Source organism: Colossoma macropomum, unplaced genomic scaffold (genome assembly GCF_904425465.1).
Source record: "Colossoma macropomum unplaced genomic scaffold, Colossoma_macropomum, whole genome shotgun sequence".
Classification (NCBI taxonomy): domain Eukaryota; kingdom Metazoa; phylum Chordata; class Actinopteri; order Characiformes; family Serrasalmidae; genus Colossoma; species Colossoma macropomum.
Window position 1 is genome coordinate 5,294,004 of NW_023494790.1, and position 17,863 is coordinate 5,311,866.

Consider the following 17,863-nt stretch of genomic DNA (forward strand, 5'->3'; position numbering starts at 1 on the left):
AAGGCACTGCATATTTTTAGCACAACGAAACTGGGAGGGGGCGGGGATTTTTGCAGACCGGCTCTGTCAGGGCGGCTCTGATTGGTGGAAGCGTGTAGTAGCCCACCACGTGACCGGGCTCCAGTTTTGCCCCTTTACTCCAGACTCCTCATCACGGCGGAGATGCTGGAGGAGAGCTGCGGGTCTCTCTCACTGTAACAGCTCAGAAACATCACCCGGCTGTTTTGGCTGCGTATGAAAATGTCGTAGCTTCGTCTTTTGACTTTGATTAAAGACATCGACTTTTTTTTTACTTTGTTTTGACGATGCTGGATGGGATTTATCACTCTGTGTGAGATGTGATGGATCACAGAGATACAACTCGAACACAAACTCGTGGATGAGACAGAGCCTGGTGCTGAAGGGGGATCCGGACCATGTGGGCTGCGAGTGTGTCCGTCCAGGCTGTGGCCAGCATACGGAGGAAGACTAGATGGTAAATTGTCAATTAACGTTCAGTCATTTACTCTTTTATTAGTCAGTTGATTTAGATTTGGACTGTAAACAGAAGAAACTGTGTTATTGCCAGCCTAAGCAGTTGCGAACACATTTGGATTCCCGGTGGTCTTATAAAACCCCCACACATACTGATGTGTTAAAAAGGGCAGACTGCTGGCTGCAGTGTTGTGGTCAGAGCTATTGAATCACCAAGCAGTGGCTGGAGACAGACATGCAAGCCTTCACAGGCTTTTTAATCAAGCACTCGGATTTATGGACACCGTTTCTGGTCCTCAGAAACCTCTGTGTTCATCGTAATGGTCAGCATCTGCAATGCGAAACATCCCTCCAGGGGGGTTGGTCAATAAGGGTAGCTGACACAAATGAACCTCCGAATGATGGCCACAATGGACCCAGTGAGTGTGAGAGAGAATGAAATGACAGTGGGGGGAGGGACAGATAAAGAGAGAGAGAGAGAGAGGGGGGGGATAGAGGGGGGTCTACTGATAGTCTTCTACGGCTGAGCTTTCTACACAGAGGAGATGATAGAGGTAGATGTGTGTGTGTGTGGCTCTGGCTCAATGTGTGAAATCAGTTTTTCAGCGTAATTCAGTTCAAATTTACTTTAATTGCAGAGGAGTAAAAAATTACTTAAAAGGGCAATTCCACTGATATTTCAAAATTTCAGTATCATTAATTGGTCAAAACTAATAAGGTAAGCAAAGTCTTTCAGAGTGGTTTGGTGTGAAATGCTCTGTTTTAGAGTCAGAATTGTTCAAAGTGGCTTCCAGACATCTGAAGACCTTAATGCCTCTAAAAGCTCCCTCATAGAAAATTACTATGCAAATGAATTTATTACGCAAGTCATTACAAACACATTGCCTGATGCCTGAGACATAGTTTTGCTATAACATACATTTCAGATCACTTATTTATTCCACTGTTTTAACACCTGGTGGTTTTGGCTGGTGAATAAAATGGCTACACACTTAAAAATGATGGTTCTTCAAGGGTTAAGTAAAGGAAATGGATCTATTTGGAACCTTAGTTCTATTAAGAACCATTTCATCCTTCAGTGGTTCTTTGCATGGTGAAATGGTCCTTCAGATTGATGGAAAAGGTTGTTTTGGTGTTGTATATGGTTCTATATAGAACCTTTTTGAAAAAAACACCAAAACAGGTTCTGTTACTGTTATGATGTCAAGCTTGTGACAATAGCAGAACCTTTTTTGGTGCTGTATAGATCCATATACAACCATATCCAACGATTTCACCATGTAGAGAACCATTTAAGCATAAAATAAAAATAAAAAAATATATATATATAAAATCATCTTTTATATTCTATATCTTTTATCAAATGTCTTGATTAAGACTAATGAAACCATTAGTTTGTCAATAATTAAGTATAAATGTAAGGACAAAAGTTCTTGCCCATAGCCCCCACTTCCCCCAATGCCCCCCTTACCTCAAAACTGACCCTTCCCCAAAGCCCCTCCCCTTCCCAAAACACCTCTTCTTCAAAGCCCCTCCCCTTTCTCAGATCCCCCCTTTTGTACACTGAGAGTTTATTATTGATGTTGGTGTGATAAATACTAAAAATACAGTCGTGTGCAAAAGTTTTGGCACCCCTGGTCAAATTCTGTTTTGGTGGTTTTCTAAGTGAATATAAGTTAACACATCCTCAACGATACGGCATTGTTCTGCACATTCTTTTGCACAATTTCTGTTTATATTTTGCTGAGTTTAACATTTTGGAAGAAAATAGAAACAAAGTATAAACTGTGTCTTTTGTACAGGCCACCTTTTATGCCCAACCCCCCCAACTAACCCCTTAAGTGGTCATGGCCCACCAGTAGGCCCAAATTTTTATTACGCACTTCTATAACCTAAGAATAGTTCAGCATTGAAGTCCCTGTAATTAATAATGAGCCTTAGAATATAACAAGCCTTGGATTTTAAGGGGTTAACAATAATTATGCATTAAAATGTGCAGAAGTGTGTCCTTCTGTAGAGGATGTTAGTTTATTTTCACCTGAAAACTCAACGAAACATGTCATTTGGCCCAAACCTTTGCATACAACTGCACAGTAGCCCTAATTCATCCAACGAGCGCAACATCTGAGCGTGAGAAGTGATGTACTCTGCGTCTATTTCAAGAAAATGTCTATGGCTGCGACTCAAACTGCATACTACCATACTAACTAAACAGAAGGTCAAAAATAGTACACCACCAATAGCAGTGTATTCAAGAGTGTAGTGTGTATAGTATCATATATAGTATGTGGTTTAGGACGCAGCCCATGTCTATTTCAAGAAAAGCTTCGATGTGAGCAAAGACTCGAGCACAGTCATTGAACCAGCTTCAGTTGCGAGAAAATAAGCACCTGCCCCGTGCTCTCATTTGCATATCGTTTGCATATTATTTTCAGAGAATACATATAATATCAGGGTACACCCTCTAAAGGTGTTGCGGTAGAATTAGCATGAAACGCTCCCCTCATTCATGCAGGTGTGAGGCAGTAAAATCAAAGCATTGAGCAGGATCATATGTCTTTGGCTGTCGTCCGTTCACCAGCTCACAGATGACTTGTTCACATAGAAGCGCAGGATAGAGGAAGAGCCCCATCAGATGAAATAAGGTATAAATGCTTACATTGATTTTCTGTATTTTAAATTAGAGGACAAGTATATTTATACAGTATAGCTCTATTATTTTTTGTATAAATATATACAGAGTTTAACATTTTACATGGAATATATCAGGTTAAATATTTTAGACAGATTTAGGTCTACCAGTGATTTAGATTTACATTTCTGTGGTTTACCAGGGACGTTTCTTAAAAGGCAAACTGGACATGTTTTTATTTACTTTTCACATGACAAAATGGATGTAAAACCATTTTTTGGTATCTTTTCTAATCACTACAGAGGAATATCTTACAGATTAGAAGAGATGTACTGATTATAATGTGTGGGTGAAAAGGACACCAGGGATTTATATTGAATATGATTTAATGATTATCTATACCACTTACATTAGTTCTATGTTGTTGTATACATGTGCAGTCAGGTGCAAAAGTAATGCACTATTACTTGGCTGACTTTAACATTAATGGAAAACAATAATAATAACAAAACATGGCCCGAGCAAAATTTAAGGCCCATTTTATATTTTATGTTTTATTTGTTTTTTCCACAATGTGGAATTCAGCAAACATATTTCAGAGGTGGTGATCAAATCTCAAGGCACATTATCAAGGCATTACTGTAAATAGATCATTACAGAAGTTTATTTATCGATTAGTAAGTCTTAAAATAGCCTCTAGTATCTAACTTATCTGTTCCAATCTACACTATATAAGCTAATCATGAATAGAATAGCAGCCAATTATTAATATGGCACGTGATTCCAAACTTTACAACTGCAGTGTGCTGCATTTGGAAGGATGGATGGATGGATGGATGGATGGATAGATGGATAGATAGATAGATAGATAGATAGATAGATAGATAGATAGATAGATAGATGTGTATAACAATATAAACAACATATGTTTATGATATAGTCTGCAAAATACAATTACATTTAAATTCAAATTGAACTACCTACTATTTTAGTATAAGAGCACAATTATTATCATTACCACTGATATTTTCTATTTTTTATTGGCTTTACTGATATTATTGATTATTACTCATATTATTTTACCTGCATATCTATATTATAGGTTAAGTGAAGGAAAAATGTCACTATAAAATAAAGAGAATAGACAGTGACTAGTCTGTGCTGTTACATTATACATAGATATATGCACGTGTGTGTTTGAACAATAGGTCCCATTAGCAATAGGATGTGCATGGGGTTGTATGTACATATTAGCTTTTAATGAATAATTCATAGTAAGTACTGAATAATAAGCCTTAATTCTCTATTGACACTGTTAGAATCACTTTAGAATACCATTCATACCCCTCAGTATGTGATAATTAATAAGTGAACCATTATTATTATCATTAGATGTTTGCTATTTTTATTGGTGTCACTAATATTATTGATTATTCTGATGATTGTTTTGATATTTTAACTGCAAATCAAGCATTTTTAGGTTGGTAAACAAGCACACTCAAATCGGCATGCTCTCTATTACTGTATAATACACATTACAGGAGCAATACAGTGTGTTTTTGTTTAAAAAAGAGAAAAAACATATAAAACTTGTTCACTCTAAACAGGTTTTTAGTTTTAGAAGCTAAAGGACAGGTGCTGAACAACTGCTCATTAGCTTCTATTTAAGCTCATTGGTTTTCTATTTGTTTTATTGTTTTGTATATGTGCAGGGGAAAGCATCAAAATGGCTATCTATGCTAATCAACTGTAGACTACAATCACAGCAGATAGAGATTTTTAATTTTTTTAAATTTAGAAATTCGGTTGGGGCATTCCTTTTAGGTTAATAAGTAAATAATGAGCCTGTAGTTTAATGAGATAATCAATATGTGCTTTATTATCAACTATTATTAACTATTATCGTTGATATTTTCTATTTTTATTTGTGTTAGAGACATTATTGATTATATCGATGATTATTTTTAAATTTCAACTGCAAATCAAACATTTTTTACAAATACTAAAAACCTAACAGGATTTTACAGGTACAGGTTCTAAAACATCTGCCCATTGGCGTCTATTGTAAGCTAATAGATTTTCTGTGTGTTTTCAATAAATACAGGGAAACACATCGGCATTACAGTCTGGGGATGTTAGCTGTACACTACAATCACAGCAGTTAAAGATTAGGTTGAAAATTTTGTTGGAGTGTTCCTTTTAGGTTAATATATGAATTATGAGCCTGTAGTTTAAGGGGTTAATTCTTTTTTGGCACCATTTAAAACACCATTCACCCCCCTCAGTGTGAGAAAATCAATGTGTGCAATGATTATTATGATCGATATCGAGACATTATTGATTATATTGATGATTATTTTGATATTTTAGATGCAAATCAAACACTTTAATGTTGGTAACCCCTTCAGTGGCCAGGGCCCTCTAGCAGACCCAAAGCTTTATTACACACATCTATAACCTAAGAATAGCTCAGCCAGTTTGCATTGAAGTCCCTGTAGTTACTGAATAATAAGCTTTAGTATGTAATAAGCCTCACAGAATCACGCTCAAATGTGCACACACTCTGATCAGATGCAAGTTTAATCCCACAGAAACGCCAAAGATGAAAGTGGTGAATAATGAGACTCCCGGTGAAACTTTTAGACCTGAGTTAACTGTATGCTCTGTGATGATTAACCCTTGTGTGTGTTCAGGTCTGTTACCAAAACAATAAATGATGCATTTTATCATTATTTAAACTCAGATTCTTGGCCTTTGCTCATTTTCAGTGACGAACATATACAATAACCCATTTTCAGTGTCTTCACGCTGTTCACCCCCCACACATTTATATTACACATGTGGTGTTGGGTGAACCCGCGGGGAGTGCTGTGTCCTTCGCTCTGTTCTCCTCCTACATGGCCTGCTGTTAGTGTGTGCGTTTGTGTGTGTATTTGTTTGTATATGTGTGTGTGTGTATGTGTGAGGGTGGACAACATGGATAACAGTAATGTGGTGGGATCACCAGACCACTGAGTAACACACACATCAGCACCACACAAGGGTTAAGGGCTGATATCAGATTAGACAGTGACTAGTCTGGTCCGTTGAATTATAGATACATGTATGCATGTGTGCGTTTGAACAGTATGTACTGTGGCATTATAAATAGGATGTGCATGGGGTGGTATGTACATATTAGCTTTTAATTAATAATTTATAGTAGTTAGTAAATAATAACAAGCCTCAAAGGAATACAGTGTGTTTCCCCTTACTTAGTTTGGAAAACGAAAACAGAAAACCTCTTGACTCTAAACAGGTTTTCAGTTTTAGATGTCGTTGTAGCCCCTGCCCACTGTCTTCTTTGTCTTCTATTGTAAGCTAATTGGTTTTCTGTTTGTTTTATTGTTTTTTTTTAATACAGAGAAACACATTAAAATGCACTACAGGTGCAGCAGACAATGGTTAGGTTGGACATTTGCTGGAATATTCCTTTAAGGTTAATAGATAAATAATGAGCCTGTAGTTTAAGGTGTTAATTCTTCATTGGCACCATTTATAACACCATTCGCCCCCTCAGTATGTGATAATTAGACTGAGTCTGATTAGGGAGGTAACAGTGCTCCTCAGGGGTTAGCAACGGGTGTCGATTTATTTTCAGCTCACCGTGGTAACAGCGTTTCATATCCTTTCCCAAAGGAGTAGCAGAATGATGAAATGTGGTCAGTGTACAGACAGGGAGAGGAAGTGAGAGGGAGAAAGTCATAAACTGTTTAGGGTGTAGGCAGAGGAAGAGACGAGAGGGATGGTGAAGACAGAAAGAGAGAGAAGAGAGAGAGAGAAAGAGAAGGGAGAGAGAAAGAGAAGGGAGAGAGAGAGAGAGAGAGAAAGAGTGGAAGAGAGCACGAGAGATAGAGAGAAAAATAGGGAGAGTGAGAGAGAAAGTGAGAGAGAGGAGAGAGAAAGACAGAGGGTGAGAAAGAGTGAAAGAGAGTCAAAGAGAGAGTGAGAGAGTGATGAGAGTGACAGCGAGAGAGAGTGAAAAAGTGAGAGAGAGAGAGAGAGAGAGAGAGGGGAAGAGGGTGAGAGAGAGAAACAGAGTGAAAGAGACAACAAGAGAGAGAAAGAGAGAGATAAAGGGTAAAAGCAAGTAAGAGAGAAAGAGAGAAAGCACAAGAGAGGGAGTGAAAGAGAAAAAAGAGAGATAGAGAAAGAGAGAGAGAGTGAAAGAGAGAGCGGAGAGAGAGAGAGAGAGAAAGAGAAATAGAAGGAGTGAAAGAGCGAGAGAGAGAGTGAAAGAGAGAGAGGAAGAGTGAGAGAGAAAGAGAAATAGAGGGAGTGAAAGAGCGAGAGAGGAGAGAGAAAGAGAGAGAAAGATAGTGAAAGAGAGAGCAAGAGAGAGAGAGAGAGAGAGAGAGAGAGAGAGAGAGTGAGGGAGTGTTCTTGGGTAATAATGTTGATAATGATAGATCAGTGGCCTAGTAAGCGATTGATGTGGTCACGAAGGCCCACTTTACAGCGTTTTGACCTTTTCAGGCCGAATGACTTTCTAATGAGCATCACTTTTCTACATTTTCTCTGTAATAAAACAAGACCCAGCCTGCTGCCTGCAGACCTCACACCAACCTGAGCGCCTGCTTTTCCAGGCTGTTACCTGACTGTGTAATTACCTCAAACAGACCTGCCTTTACTGAGCCCTGAAAACACTGTTAGTTTTTGACACAGCGGAGCAGTTCGTCATGTCCTGAAATGGAATTCCAAGGACTGAAATGTTTAACTTGCTAACAGATTTCTTACTTACTGTTTGGTTTCCTATGTAATAAATATTAATAAGTGTGCTATACATAAATACATGATGTACTCAGTCCACACATGTTTAACTACACTCCCAGAAATAAAGCTACTAAACTCTCACTGGGGCAGTTCCCCTCTTGTCACTGGGGTGGGGCCCTCAAGGGTTCGTCTCAGTGCCTTTAGCCAGGGAACATAACTGTACCATAATCCACTGAGATTAACTTTTCTAAGCTGTACTGACTCCACACACCCCGTCTCGTCACCAGGCTGTTTTAAAACATTAGGTATTTTATATACTTTTCATCTGGAAAACCTATTTTAAGATTCACAGTTGGACCTTAAAACCACTGTTGTACCTTTGAGGGAACATTTACATTGTTTGTACCTTGATGAATGAAAACTGTACCTGCACAAAACCTTTATTTCTAACAGTGTACCATTATAGAGGCACTTACCGAGTCAGAACTCTTCACAGTGGTGGTGATATAAACCAGAATTACAAAGAGTTTAACACCCCTAGAAGCTGCCTCACTCAAAAGTATTACACACAATGGTCATGAATATGTTGCCCGAGATGTTGTTTTCCAGTAGTTCTGCTGTAACGTTTTGGCCTTAAACATATATTTTTATTCATTCATGGCAGAAAGGTACATGCAGGGTGTTTTAGGCCCAAAACAGTAGTAGAACCCAAGGAAACCCCTTTTTATTTACCCTTGTCTGGTGTTGATGTGTCTGTTACTCAGTGGTCTGGTGGACCCACCACATTATTGTTTTTTAAAATCAATACAGCCATAGAGATTTATGTAAAAATAGCAGATGTTTAAAATATCACAAGTGGGCAGCGTAGGGTTCTCCTTTAGCAGCTGTAGCCAGTCAGCAGCCTGTACATGTTGTCCACCCTCACACACACACACACACACACACACACACACACACACACACACACACACACATACACACACACACTAACAGCAGGCCATGTAGGAGGAGAACAGAGTGAAGGACACAGCACCTCCACACTTTTACTCCCCGCGGGTTCACCCAACATTACATATGTAATATAAATGTGTGGGGGGTGAACAGAGTGAAGGCACTGAAAATGTGTTATTTTATATGTTCTTCACATAAAATGAGCAAAGGACAAGAATCTGAGGTTGAATTAATAATAAATCACAGAATTTTTGTTTTGGTAAACATTGAAAACGGGTCCCACAGACCTGAACACCACACAAGGGTTAAATGTGCTATGATTTAACCATCATCACTGTTACACATGAAACTCAGAAGAGTTTCATATATATATATATATAAAAATATATATATATATATATATATATATATATATATATATATATATATATATATATATATATATATATATATAATATGTATAAATCCATTCATGGTGGACGGATACAAGCAGGGAGTTCGGCAACAAAATAGTCCCCAAAGAAAACTTACCTTTTCAGATTTATCACTTTTTTACCATCATCAACATTAAATATAGAAAACTCATAAGACATGTAGGTTCACTGGTGGTTTTAGACAGTAAATAAAACATCATATAAATATTTGTGTTGTAGACATGGTGATCTCTGGTTCCTATCACCACCACTGTAAAGAAACCTTAGTCTCTACAGTGAATCACTTCACATCAACACTCTGACTGACGTTGTTTACCTCTCAGTGACAAATTAATGAAATTCCCCTTTGACTAATGAACTTCAGTGGAACATCTGATATTATTGACTATAAATATATGTCTGTTCCATATAAAAGCTCAGAAGACTTGTGTAGGTTCACTGGTGGTTTTCATAGTAAATAAAATGGCCATATCTGTGTTGAAGACATTGTGACCTCTGGTTCCTATCACCACCACTGTAAAGAGTTTTTCAATGCAACTTTTTTCATGTATGCCCTTTAACAGCACAAGCCAGCATGTCTGACTCAGAGTAAAAACATATTCATTTCACAGAAATCACAGATCTTTCCGAAGTTGCAAAGCTAAATGATCCACATAGATAATGGCAGTGCTGATATAGATATACCCCAACAAGCTGTAACAGTCCAGTTGAACTCTGGGAGATGTATGAATCAAGCTTTTTAGTTCTCAAATAAAAAAGCTCAGTATCTTTATTGAGCTGCTATCATTTTTTATTCTGACATTACAGCAGCGAGCTATGAGGGCTGGGAAATTGATAAAGGCTTGATAAAGGCCCCTTTTATAGAGACCTTATGCTGAGGCAGTGGTTTTATATACGTGGTTTGTAGAGTAAAGCGAGTGGATCACGAGGGAGCTGCACTGCTGATTATATATAGATTGTTTCCCCACAAGTGCAGAGCTTTAATGAAATTACTTTGTTTCTGCATTGCTGACACTCAAAGCGCTCATGCATTATCAGTGTGGTCTGGCCATGTGCAGTAAGCACAGTAAAGTGTGTTCAAAGTGCAGGTATCAACTGTTGTGCTAATAATGATGGTAAGACTGATGGTCGCATTGAAAGCTTGAGGTCTATTTTTGTTTTGCTTTTTTTTTTAGCTACATGCCACTGTGAACATGTAAAAATATGCTCTGCTTTTCTGCTTTGCTGCCTTGTCGGTTCTGATATTAAGCTTGCTGTAGCCTAATTAAACAATCATTTATTTATATAGCACGTTTCTATGTCAGGCTACAAAGTGCTTCACAAGAGTAAGATAAAGTAAATAAAATAATAAAACGATATAAAACAATAACATGAAACCAAAAACAGTACAGCTTCATCCACAAATAAAACAAACAGACAAATTAGACAAAACAGACAAAGTCCAGCCTCAAAGACTAAGGTGTACAGGTATGTCCTAAGCCTTTTTTATTGAACATCTCCTTAGACTCTAATGGGAAGAATATTCCGGAGTTTAGGAGCATATACTGAAAAAGCAAGTCTCCCTTCGGTTTTCACTTTGTCCTAGGGCAGGGGTGTTTGATTAAAATTCATTAAGGTCCAGTTAGAAAAAATATCCTCGAGCAAAGGTCCGGAATATCATAATGTCAAACTTGCATCATGATTCAGTGCCATATACTGTAAACTGAAGTAGCCTAGTAGGTATATCAACATCTTATACAGTCAACAACTGAATGTCAAATCAAATAAAGTACAGTTCAGTAATATTTCAACAATATTTATGGTCAGTTTTCTCTTTTTAGAGCTGACCATGTGAAATAACTTCCCTCTGACTCACTTTCTTCTCTGACTGCTGTTTCTCGCCTCGTCCCTCCCCTGTCTGTGCGTCACTCACTGGAGTCTCAGCGCTCATCGTAATGCACAGATCTGATTGGCTGAGTAGCGTCATGTGTGATATGTACAACACATGCGATTGGTCTGTGAGTCTCCCGGGCCGCTAAAGCTACCGTAAATTAAAACAGGACCACCTCGTCGAAATAAATAACTCTCCATAGTTTATCGGTTATAGGTTCACGTCCGCATAGGACAGCGTCTGGGTCCGGACTCTGACCGTGGTCCACCTATTAGTGACCTCTGTCCTAGGGACTAAAATCCCTTGACTAGAGGACCTCAGTGTCCTAGCATTTGAATCTGGCACTAATAGCTCAGAGATATATTCAGGCCTAGCACCATGCACCAGCGTGTTTAAACCAAAATTTTAAAATGTACCCTAAAAGTAACAGGCAGCCAATGCAAAGATGCCAATTTGGGTGTAATATGCTCCCTTCTTTTAGTCTTTTAGTACCGGAGCTGCTGCATTTTTGGAAAGTTGCAGCCATTGTCATAACTCACTGACTAAGACATGTAAATAAGGCATTACAGTAATCAAGATGTGACGATATAAAAGCATAGATAATTGTCTGTGTATCCTGAAGAGAAAGCATTTAAGCATTTTTTCTCATTTTAGAGCAATATTTCTCAAATGAAAGTAACAAGCCTGTACCAGCTTCATTACATGCATTGAGAATTATATATATATATATATATATATATATATATATATATATATATATATATAATATCTAATGATAATGAATCGGCTACAGGCTTTTACTTATATTATATATATATATATATATATATTATATAATTCTCATGCAGTATGAGCTGTACAGCTTGTACTATGATATATATATATATATATATATATATATATATGTTGGCCGAACAAAACCTTGCATCTCCAAAATGATAACTTTACAAGAGAAGGAAAGAACCTACTTTACTTTTAATGTAAGTCAACAGAACCAGACATTTTCCCAAGTCTTTTTGGGATGTTTCTTTTGGTCCATTCATGAAATTTACACACAATATAAAGGACAACAGGCATTTTCAAAATATGAAAAATGACAAAAATGGAGATTTGAGGTTTTCTTTGACAGCAGCGATTTTGCTAGCACCCTTTGTACTCGTTTTAGTTGTGTGTTAGCACTAAGCTAACTAAGCTAACGGCAACTCACATACAAATTATGGTCATTCTAGATTAAACGGGGACATTTTAAGCATGTAAAAGACACTCGTTGTTCTGTCTGAAGCTTATAACAGACATATTAACGTATTGTTGTTGTCGGAACCAAACCATCGGATGGTAACTTTTTGAGAGAAGGAAAAACGTTCTTAACTTGTAGTGGATGTCAGTCATTTTGGACCATTTCTGTTTGTCCATTCATCATGGAATTTTAACAGAATGTAAATGATAACCAGAGTTTTCAAATTATACAAAAAAGCAAAAAATTAAAAAATTAAAATTAATGTACAACATCTTTTACCTTACCTTCAGAGCTCTGGCGCAGAGCTGCTGCTATTTTCCATTTCTAACATCTGACTTGATGTTGGTCAGGCTACCACACATACCAAGTTGTATCTAGAACCTCCAGGAGGCCTAGAGTGACTTTTTTTTCACAGAACCCAGTTGATTGATTCCACTGTCATTCCTAATTATGTTAGTTAACCTGACACATTAGGACTTCATTCGGCTCCTGAAGGCCTAACCAATGAGAGAGCTTGCTTTGCTGTATCTACCAACATACAGTGGAAAATAAATCCTGATTAGATGATTTTCCTTTATGACCATTTCAAGAATTTAACCCATTTATTTCCAGCTAAAATCTAACAATGAAATAACAGCATCACTACAATACTTGCAGAGTTTTAATACAAGAAAGAAAAACTATAAATAGCAGATATGTATTTTTTATTTTACTAGATCATTAGATCATGATGGTTCTTAGAGGGTTCTTTAGTAAAGAGAAACTGTTCTGTATAGAACCATGAACATTTTCCATTAAAATGTGTTAGATTATGCTGGCAACATATAACTATATAGCACCAAAAAGTGTTCTTCAATGGTCAGGACCCCCATGGACCCTCACAAAGCAGATACTAGTAGGGTGGTGTACCATTCTCAGCACTGCAGTAACGCTGACGTGGTGGTGGTGTGTTAGTGTGTGCTGTGCTGGTGCGAGTGGATCAGACACAGCAGTGCTGCTGGAGTTTTTAAACACTGTGTCCACTCACTGTCCACTCTATTAGATGCACCTGCGTTGTTGGTCCACCCTGTAGATGTACAGCCAGAAACGATAGCTCATCTCTTGCTGTACAGCATGAGCTAATCATCCTCTAGTCAGTGCTATGCCTGATCGGTGTATATATAAAGAATCCTTGAAGAACCATCATTTTGGTGAAGGTACTTCATAAAATATTTGGTGGGTGGTGAGACAAACACCGCCTGTGCATGTGGATCCCAGTATGAAAAAGTTTGGGAACCCTCTATTAGGGAAGTGGGAACATATGGGGAAAAAAAACAGTTCAAAGTAAGTAAATTTGAATTGAGGTTTGATAGTTGAACCCAAATACCTTACAGACACATCAAACTCACAGTAAACGCTTGAAGTTTTCTCCGGGGTGCAGTTCACGTTGTGCGTTGATGAGACGAATTCAGGCAAACACTGGAGGAGTTATTTTGGTTCAGGTATTTTTCCCGAACTTAAACAGTGTGTTCTGTGGACCTGTTTGCCTTGCATAATGCAGGTACTCTGAGCAGTAGGGATTCTGGTGGAGACTGGGGCTGGAAATTTCCTCTGCAGGTTTGTGTGCTCTCACTCTGCTGGGAATGTTACACAGTGGGGCTTTGAGGGTCCTTCTCATGCTGAGAGAAACTGCTGAACAAATATTCAACGCTTGCCTAACAGCACCTGTGGCAGACACGAGGCTGTGGACGTACCTTTTAGCCCTTTTGGTCACAGCCAGGAGGTTATACACTGAAAAAAGATGGGTTTTGTAAACGCACTGGTTCTATTTAGAACCATGAGTTCTATATAGGACCATTTTATGCTGTGTGTTTTGTGAAAAAGTTCTTCAGATTGATAGAGAGTGCATTGATCAGGCATAACGACATGACCACCTCCTTGTTTCTACACTCATTGTCCATTTCATCAGCTCCACTTACTATATAGGTGCACTTTGTAGTTCTACAGTTACAGACTGTAGTCCATCTGTTTCTCTGCATACTTTGTTAGCCCCCTTTTACCCTGTTCTTCAGTGGTCAGGACCCCCAAGACCCTCACAGAGCAGGTACTATTTGGGTGGTGGATCATTCTCAGCACTGCAGTAACACTGACGTGGTGGTGGTGTGTTAGTGTGTGTTGTGCTGGTGCGAGTGGATCAGACACAGCAGTGCTGCTGGAGTTTTTAAACACTGTGTCCACTCACTGTCCACTCTGTTAGACACTCCTACCTTGTCAGTCCACCTTGTAGATGTAAAGTCAGAGACGATAGCTCATCTGCTGCTGCACAGTTTGTGTTGGTCATCCTCTAGTCCTTCATCAGTGGTCACAGGATGCTGCCCACAGGACGCTGTTGGCTGGATATTTTTGGTTGGTGGAGTGCTGAGAATGATCCACCACCCAATTAGTACCTGCTCTGTGAGGGTCCATGGGGGTCCTGACCACTGAAGAACAGGGTAACAAAGTATGCAGAGAAACAGATGGACTACAGTCTGTAACTGTAGAACTACAAAGTGCACCTATATAGTAAGTGGAGCTGATAAAATGGACAATGAGTGTAGAAACAAGGAGGTGGTCATAATGTTATGCCTGATCTGTGTATATGAAAAAAGGCTTCTTCTATTGTTACAAGCTTGATATTGTAACAATTGATACAGCAACAGCCTACAGCAGTTTAGCTCATTTACACCAAAATTACAAGGATTTTTTTTGCCTAGACTGCTTTTTGAATGAGCCACAGTGCAGAGCAGCCGATCAGAACAAAGCTCATTTACATAAGTCAGTCTTAAAGGCACAGCAACAAAACAGTCTGTTTAATTCTGTGGGATAAACAGAGGTCGGAAAAGTATACAGTGTGTGTCTGTCAGGGCTGCGGTCAGGAATTACTGAAATAGCACCACAGGACTGCCCAGGTTTAGCTCAGAGTTTACTAACACAGAGCATTTTGTGGTTGCACAGTTGTTATTTGAAATCGTCTGTTGTTTTAAGGCTAAAAGTGGCCCACTGGTTGATGTAATCTCTGGTGATGATTGTGTTTATTATGCAGGTGTTTAAACCCACACAAAGGCTGCACCGTACAGCGTTTGACCACAAACCTGAATCAAGATTGAACTCAAGAACCTCTCATACAAACTATAATAAAGAAATAATGTAGTGAAAAAGCACTAGAGGAGATCAGGGCACAACCCAGTGCAGGGTAAAATGTCGAAACTGTATTAATGTTAAAGAGTTCTCTTCAAACACTCTCTCAGCTCGCTCGCATCAGCAGGTTCATCCACTCAGCGAAGGGGTCCGAAGCACAATGGGCCTCATCCACCAACCATTCTTAAGAATAAATTCGGTCTTAAATCCCACTTACACGGTTTTTACGAAGATTCTGACATTCGCCAGTGTTTTCTTATTTGAGATTTGTTCTTAGGTAAGAACAGAGAGTTTTTTTTTTCTACAACTTTTTCTTGGGACCTTTCTCAAGAACAAATTTAAGAAAAAACTTAAGAAGGTATTGGTGAATGAGGCCCACACGAGAGGTCTCCAGATCCCCAAATCTTACATAGTGTAGCCTTAAAATGTAACATGGACATTAATGTAGCTAAGCAGGTTCAAGTAGAACAAGCTTTTGGTCATTTTCTTGTTTTCCCGTATCAACAACAGGTCAACCGCAACTGGACTGATATTTCTTAAGATTCTGACTGTTTGTGTATCATGAAAGTAACTTTTTTCAGTATAAGTGTCTTTTATGACTGAGTTGTGTCTATAAGTCACGGAATTATATTAATTTATGTGCCGTTAGTGACTGTATTATAGTGTCATTTTGAATGGTGATGGTTAGTTTAATGAGTGGTTATAACTAATACCCCAAGAGTAAACAATGAGAGCAGTCCATATCCCCCCGGCATATGTTTTGGAAGTTTTTATTCACAAATGTATCAAAACTGTACATATAGACAACATATGTAAGTGAAATATATATTAATTTTATTGTGCTGTTATATGTCAGCCCCTCAGTCTGTTACTGTTAACCCTGCTGGGTGAGTTGTAACATCTCCACTTGTGCTGCTTTTGGCTGAACTGTTCAAAATTAGAAATAATGTAGCAAATAATAATAATAATAATAAATAATAATAATAATAATGTGTTAGATTATGCCCTGCTCCCCCATTCAACATGTTATGTTTGTATTTTGGATTAAATTGGCAACATATAACAACATATTTAATTTTCTAGGGGATGATTTGATGAATGTAGTTTCAACTGCAAAAACAATAAGGTATCCATTTTGTACACACTTAAAAAAGATGGTACTTCAAGGGTTCTTTAGGAAAGAAAATGGTGCTATATAGAACCATAAACACTTAAAGAAGCTTTTGCATGATTAAAGGGTTCTTTGCATGGTGTAACGGTTGAAGAAGAATGTGTTCTATATGGATCTATATAAAACCTTTTTGAAAAGGGTTCTATATAGCACCAAAAAGGGTTCTTCTACTGTTATAAGTTTGACATTGTAACAGTAGAAGAACCATTTTTGGTGCTACACAGAACCCTTTAAAAAGGTTCCATATAGAACTATCTATAACCATCTATAAAAAAACATCTATAATCATCTATAAAAGGTTCTATATAGAACCATTCTATATAGAACCAAAGGGTCTATATAGCTCCAAAAAGGGTTCTTCTACTGTTACAAGCTTGACATTGTAACAGTAGAAGAATCATTTTTGGTGCTATATAGAACCCTTTAAAAAGTTCTATATAGAACCATCTATAACCATCTATAAAAGGTTCTATATAGAACCATTCTATATAGAGCCAAAGGGTTCTATATAGCTCCAAAAAGGGTTCTTCTACTGTTACAAGTTTGACATAAAAATAAGTTTTCACCTTTTTACTATTGAATTTCTGCCCGGAGGATCTTCTGCTCTCTCCCTGCACTTTGCCCTCGGCTTGTTAAGTCCACAGCCTCGTACCTTGTAAATTAGACCCCATTACCAGGTGGAAGTGGTGTTTATAAGTGACCTGAATGTGCCCCTCCTCCGGGGCCATTTGTGTTTCTTCTCAGCCATGACCTCTGACCCTCATCTCAACTACAAATCTTCCAGCGTTTGACAGAACAGACGACGCTGAAGAAGTTCACTGTTTAAAATGAGGTCAGCTTAACTCAAAATGATATAGTAACTAATTACATGGCTTTTCCTGAGTTGACTCAACTTTGAGTTCACCCAGTTCAAACTTCTTAGTTGAGTCAAAAGTTCTCTTACTTTGTGAGTCCTGAGTCTCAGTTTGGTAAATAAAATGAACTTGTTTTTTATACTCAACTTCCCCACCAGCCAGGAGTCTTTCTATCCCACAATGCTGCTAGACATTTTTCCTCTTGGGTTCTCATTTATGGGTGGCTATGGCATCTCTGGGGTTCAAACTCACAACCTCCTGTTGGGGTGACGGCTTAGACAACTGCACCATTCAGGAACACATGAAACAGCTCAGATTTTGTGTCTACAAAT

The 17,863-nt window shown here is 38.2% G+C and overlaps 1 protein-coding gene across 2 annotated transcripts in view; it reads left to right on the forward strand.

Moving 5' to 3' along the window:
- The first annotated feature begins 160 nt into the window (after positions 1-160).
- chst3b (carbohydrate (chondroitin 6) sulfotransferase 3b) overlaps positions 161-17,863 on the forward strand; it is a 31,902-nt gene continuing 14,199 nt past the window's right edge. Inside the window, exon 1 of one of the 2 annotated variants that reach the window (XM_036571976.1) lies at positions 161-475. The gene's annotated coding sequence lies outside the window, so the exon portion shown is untranslated. Of the gene's footprint in view, positions 476-526; positions 894-17,863 lie in introns of those variants that run through there. The other variant, XM_036571977.1, reaches the window with a different exon arrangement.